This window comes from Humulus lupulus, chromosome 3 (assembly GCF_963169125.1).
Source record: "Humulus lupulus chromosome 3, drHumLupu1.1, whole genome shotgun sequence".
Taxonomy (NCBI): Eukaryota; Viridiplantae; Streptophyta; class Magnoliopsida; order Rosales; family Cannabaceae; genus Humulus; species Humulus lupulus.
This window is the reverse complement of record NC_084795.1, coordinates 182,498,548-182,503,800: the sequence shown is the minus strand read 5'-3', so window position 1 is coordinate 182,503,800 and position 5,253 is coordinate 182,498,548.

Below are 5,253 nucleotides of genomic sequence, written 5' to 3'. Positions count from 1 at the left end.
TATATTGATATAATTATTAAATTATGTACTCTTAATTATATTAGACTATGATATTTACTATTCTTTTTAAAAAAAATTATAAGTGACAATGATATTTACAAAATTATAATAATAATTTTATGTTATTTGTTGACACATTTTTTTCGTCAACTTAAAAATATTAGAGCATGAATTAAAAATTGAGATTAAAAAAAAACACCATGTTTATAGTGGTTTGGCCCAAAAGGATGTCCTACATTTACTTAGTCACTTTTATTAATATTTAAGCTTGAAGTACCATAGTTGTTAGCGGACTTGCTTTGTTGGTTGTTCTTTGGCATTGTATGGAAGTTAGGGAGCCTTAGTAGTGGGTCTGACATACTGAACCCAACTCTCCTTCATGCAAGCTCGAATTTTTAAGGCTCATTTACCTAAGTTGGACTTAATTGTATTAGCTTATTCTTTTTAAGTTTGACCAAATAATTTATTAGAAACAAAATAAATTTGTTTTTTGAATTAATTTTCAATGGTAATTTTAGAATTAATGGGAAAATTATAAACTATGGTTTATTGATTATTTTAATAATTTGGCAAACCTAAGTTGGTTCATTAACTATTTTAATAATTTGGCAAATCTAAGTTGGGTTATTAATTATTTTGATGATTTGGAAAACCTAAGTTGGTTTATTAATTATTTTAATAATTTGGCAAACATAAGTTGATATTTTTCAAAAAGAATAAAATACTAAAAGATTTAATAATGAGTTTAACAAATTTGAATTCGATTTCCACCGTTGATTTTGCAAGGTTAGAGTTCAGTGGGGCCTCATGGCGCTTTGATTTCGTCTCCCTACGGAAGGTGTTCACTGGACTTCTTAACATTGTTAAATTTCTTAGGATAAATGATTATAGATGGATATTCTATAGACTCATCCCTACGATGACTATAGGAATTAAGTCTATAATAATCGAAATCGTGGGTAAAACTCATAAAGAAAGCAATATTTGTGACTCTCGCCTACCGGGACACATGAGTTTTCGTTACTTTGATCGGATGGATAGGTAGTTAATAAACGTCTACAAAACTAATATGTTTCTCTATTTAACTAAGTGAATATTTGTGACTCTCACCTAACGGGGCACATGGGTTCATGGCTAGTTAAATTACCTAAGAAATAGAAGATAAGTGTTTTAGTATTTTGCTTATCTCAAAACATTTTGTATGTTATGCTATTTCTAAGAAATTAATGAATAAATGTTTGTCAAGTAATGTGTTGATTTCTACTTAGTTGATAATTATAACTCTAGGCATCCCACCCCATACTCTCTCTAATCTCTAAAAGGTTACTCAATGGTGAGAACCTCGCAAAATGTTTGTCCAACATCAACATGGTATGGATTATAGACAATATCAAGTTTGTGATAATCAAAGATATTCCTATTTTTCTTATGCAATGATTACCAAATCCTTCAAAGTGGATTGTTGATGGTGGTTCAAGCAAAGGAAAGAAGGCAAATACTACTAAACAAGCTCAAGAAGAAGTTGTTTTAAGCTTCTTCTTCGAAGAGCAAACGAGGAAGAAATTCGAAAAATAAAATAAGAAGTCCACTGGCAAGGCACCAAATGCTATAAAGAATCTTGGAGCAATGTCTGATTATAAGTACACTAAAAGAGAGTGTTTCCAACTGCAACAAGACTGGGAATCGGAACAAGATTGCCCGACACTCAAGGCATATTGAACCCAAGATAATGAAATTTGTCTTGGATGCTTGTGATTTTAGAGGATGATACTTCGGTTTCGGATTGCTGAATCAAGATCAACTAAACATGCATGCATTTTTTTTCACCTTTTTAGCATTGGGAAAGCCATGAAGGATAAAAATCCAAAGTTTAGAATCCATCAATAGTTGTTCGTATCAAACAAAGCAAAATGATAAGCTTGAATGAATTTTGAAAATAAATATATTGTTTTAAGACCATGTTTATTTTATTCCGATTTTCAACCAAAATTTTAAATTAAGTTTTTCTTATTACATCAACAATAATTTTTAGTTACTTTCACAAGTAATAAAATCTTATTTATTTTAATGGATATGAATTGTGGGGTGGATGTATGAAAAACAGGCAATACCTATTGCAACTAAATGAACCCTATGTTCTAAATAATGAGTAGTTTAAGATAGCTAATTCTAGGACCGTTAAATGACAAAAGGTCAATAAATTTAGAAATGACGTATCTTTGGCATCTTCGCTTTGGTCATATTTGTTATGATATGCTTTAAAGGCTAACAAAGGCTGGGCCTTTGAGGGAACTCAACTAGGGTTAACTATATGTTTGTGAATCTAGTCTCGAGGGCAGAATGACAAATCGTCCATTCTCTGTGATAGGAGAAAGGGCCAAAGAACCCCTAGGGCTAGTATGTTCAAATGTCTAGGGAAAATGAATGTTCAAGCGAGGGGTGGTTATGAGTATTTCGTCACCTTCATTGATGATTTCTCTAGAGACTCATGTAAGTACCTAAAGCATAAGTATTCTAAGAATTTGTTAAGAAGTTCAAAGAATTCATTACTCTGGCTTTAAAACCAAATTAGGTAAAACGTTAAAGATCTTGCGATTTGATAGGGGTGGAGGGTGTTTGGATATTCAGAACAAAAATTATTTAATTGAACTTGGAGAATTGTCTAAAGCAACTGTCCCAAGGACTTTGCAATAAAACAGTGTTGCTAAGCGGTGTGAATCGCGCGTGTATGAAAATGTGTGTTCTATGATAAGCTATTCAACTCTACCAACTTCTTATCCAGATCTTTTCTGGAGACATACTACCTAGAGTGCATGTGACATTTTTTAAATGTTGTGTCGTCTCAAGCTGTCTCCAAGACACCACTAGAATTATGGAATGGTCGTGAACCAGGTTTACGTCATTATGGAATTTTGGGTGACATGTTTATGTCCTGAGGAAAGATGTAGGAAAGCAAGAACAACAAACTGAGGTTTGCTTGTTTATTGGCTATCCTATAGCTACTCAAGATGGTTTGTTTTATAGTCTAGTAGAGAAGAAAGTTTTTGGCTCTACAAACACTACTTTTCTAGAGAAAGACTACATAATGAATTTCAAGCCTCGTATCAAAATAGTATTAGATGGAAAAATGATAAACTATTTTTCATCCTTACAGACACAAGTCGATGAAAACAAGGTAGATTTAGAAACCACAAATCCAAGTCAGAAGGTTACGGTGCCTCATCATAGTGGGAGGGTTTCTCGAAACCCGGTACCTATGATATGGATAGTGAAACCCACAAGTTGGTTGGGGATGCAAGTAACAATGATCCGTTGGCTTTTAAATAGGTAATGGTTAAGTCTGAAAGGGATCTTTGACTTGAAGCCAAGTACCAGGAAATAGAGTCTAAGTACTCTAAATTTATTTGAGATCTTGTAGATGTGCTATTGGACTTTTTGCCCATGGGGTGCAAGTGGAACTTTAAGAAGAAGAGAGGAGTTGATGGAAAGGTTGAGACATTTAAGGGTCGACTCATGGCAGAGAGAGAAAGTTGGCTTAGAGAAAACTTTCTCCGGTAGCCATGTTAAAATTCATTTAGTATAGTCTTATCCATAGCCACAACTCTTGATTAAGAGATAAGGTAAATGGACATCAAAAAAGTATTTTTAATGGCTATTTTGATGAGACCATTAACATGGATCAATCAGAAGGATTTAAAGTAATTGGAAATGAAAGTCACCAAGCTGAGTAGGTTAATATGTGGACATAAACAAGCTTCGCGCTCTTGGAATTAAGGTTAAATGGAAACATTAAGACCTATGGTTTTGAACAAAATGTAGTTGACCCTTGTGTTTAACAACTTATGGAAAAAGATATTGTGGTGTTCTTAATCCTTTATGTAGATGATATCTTACTCATTGGAAACAATGTCAAGAAATATCAAACATAAAGAATTGGCTGGAAACCAAATTCCAGATTTCGTTGTAGTAAGTCGTGTTCTTGGTATCCAGATCATCAAGGATAGAAATAGCTGAAATTTGGCTCTAACTCAAGCGACCTACTTAGAAGTCTAATGCATGCTATGTTGTGTGTTGTGACTGAAAATCTGCTATGTGGTGGGAGTGGTGAGCAAGTTCCAGTAAAACTTTGGAAATGAACAATAGATGGAGGTCGGTATCTTTAATGGACTAGAGACTATATGTTAGTATTTTCAGGTGGATCTTTGAACCTGTTAGGCTACACAGATTCAGATTTTAGACTGATGTTGATGACAAGAAGTCTATTTCTGAAAAAGGTATATACTATTGGGGTGGATCTATGATTTGTAGAAGCGATAGGTTGTCTGCCATCTCAGTAGCTATGATTTGGAGAAGCGTTAGGCTATCTTGCATTTCAGAATCTACCTTGGAAGCTAAATACATAGCTACGTGTATGCTGGCTAAAGAAATAGTCTGGCTGAGGAAGTTCTATATGGATCTCGGTGTTATTCCAAAAATGGATAAACCACTTAGTTTGTCTAGTAACAATAATGAGGCAATAGCGAATTCGAAAGAACCTAGAAGCCATAAAAAAGCAAAACATATAGAGAGAAAGCACCACATTATCGAGGATGTGTGATGAAGGAGTGATGTGAAGGTGATGAAAATAGCATTGGAAGACAGTCTTTCATATCCATTTACAAAGGTATATGCAGAGAGCATAATTGTGAAGCATGTAGCATGCTAGATTTTGAGAAACATGCCCCATTTGTATTAAAAGGGCAAGTGGGAGTTTGTTAGATTTTATGCCCTTATAAAACCATGTTGGACATGTAATGCGATTTTATATTGTCAATAAAAGTAGTATAAATGATTTAGTTTGACAATAGTGTTGCTTGCTTGTTTTATTACATGATTATTGAAATAATACAAACATTTATAAAATATCGAACATATTGATATTTACAATTATAGTGACTAGGTCATAGTGGATTATAATTGTAATTATATGTTACGAAGAACAAGGCCTAAGAATAGACCAGTGCATTGGATTTTCACTGATTAGGCAATCTACAGTATGATATACTTATACATTCATGGTGTGATGTCTTGTTCAAAGCATTGGCCATGTAGATAAGATCGGATGTATTTGGTCACATCGGACTAGGACCGATATTGATTATTTATTGATAAATAAGTATAATTTTTTATCGAATCTAATCAATGTCACAACGTTGACCATATGCTAAGTCGATCATAATTTTGAGTAATAAAATTCTACTAATTATATTATTT